The 1535-nt window shown below is 47.1% G+C and overlaps 1 pseudogene; it reads right to left on the minus strand.

The window, feature by feature from the left end:
- Positions 1 to 663: 663 nt before the first annotated feature.
- On the minus strand, positions 664 to 781 carry LOC126476040 (5S ribosomal RNA; annotated as a pseudogene).
- Between the last annotated feature and the right edge of the window lie 754 nt (positions 782 to 1535).

Here is a 1535-nt window from a genome sequence, read left to right on the forward strand (position 1 = left end):
CTATTGATGAGGTACTGAATAGAATTGGGGAGGAGAGGAATTTTTGGCACAACTTGACTAGAAGAAGGGATCGGTTGGTAGGACACATTTTGAGGCTTCAAGGGAACACCAATTTGGTATTGGAGGGAAGCGTGGAGGGTAAAAATCGTAGAGGGAGACCAAGAGATAAATACACTAAGCAGATTCAGAAGGATGTATGTTGCTGTAGTTACTCAGAGATGAAGAGGCTTGAACAGGATAGAGTAGCATCGAGAGCTGAATTAAACCGCCCTGGACTGAAGACCACAACAACAACAGGGTTCATTTATAAAAAATTCATTTTGTAGGATTTGGATTTCTCTTACTCATCATTTTCTGCTGTTTGGGAAGATGCACGCCTTGTAAGAAGTAATTACATCGATAGCTTTTTTTTTTCATTCCGATCATGCAAGGAATACCATCATGAAACACCCATCACAGGTAATAACTCCGTCTTCAGGCCACGAGTGGCCTACTGGGACCATCCGACCGCCGTGTCATCCTCAATGGAGGATGCGGATAGGAGGGGCGTGGGGTCAGCACACCGCTCTCCCGGTCGTTATTATGGCATTCTTGACCGAAGCCGCTGCTATTCGGTCGAGTAGCTCCTCAATTGACATCACGAGGCTGAGCGCACCACGAAAATGGCAACAGCGCATGGCGGCCTGGATGGTCACCCATCCAAGTGCCAACTACGCCCGACAGCGCTTAACTTCGGTGATCTCACGGGAACCGGTGTATCCACTGCGGCAAGGCCGTTGCCACAGGTAATTACACAGTTAAAAATCATTTGATAGCGAAACACGTACCATCCGCCATCCCCTTTCCACTGGATTGCACAGAACGCCACCGCACGTACTGTCAGGAGTCAGGTTGCACCGGCGAGAGCCTGAGAAGTGGCTGCCACACACAAGTGTCCACTGTCATCCCGGGACTGACAGACCGGATGTTTCACTAATATCCCGAAACAAAATCATCTGTGAAATTCCTGTCGAAACATGTGCTCTTTCTCATCATATTCCTGACGGGCCTGCATGCGCTGTCGTTCGACATCACGAACAAAGCAGTAAACGCATGTGGAATACCGGTGCATGTGTGAACTCTGTCCTTCCAAGGCAAATGCCTGTTTGAGAACCGATTCCGCCATGGACTCTAAATTGCCCCAGCCCTCCTGATGCACTTTCTTGTGTTTTACTTCATGAACTGCCTCGGGAGTTATTACACTTGGTGTTGTGGAATATCATCACATACATAATTTGAAGATATCACATGAATTAAATGTACCACTGTGCAAAGAGAGAGAGAACTTTGCAGATGACACAAGAATTGAAACAAGTCCGAGGAATTCCTCCACTGCCACACTTGAATACATAGCCTAAAAGAAAAAATCGTGACACACTTGTGAGACCGTCCCTGAGATACTTCATGCGCCTTTGCGGGAAATACTCACGTCTTTGAGCATGAGCTGCCTCAGAGTTACGAATTCCAATTGAATGCGTCTGTATGTACACCTTCAA

Source organism: Schistocerca serialis, chromosome 4 (genome assembly GCF_023864345.2).
Source record: "Schistocerca serialis cubense isolate TAMUIC-IGC-003099 chromosome 4, iqSchSeri2.2, whole genome shotgun sequence".
NCBI classification, from domain to species: domain Eukaryota; kingdom Metazoa; phylum Arthropoda; class Insecta; order Orthoptera; family Acrididae; genus Schistocerca; species Schistocerca serialis.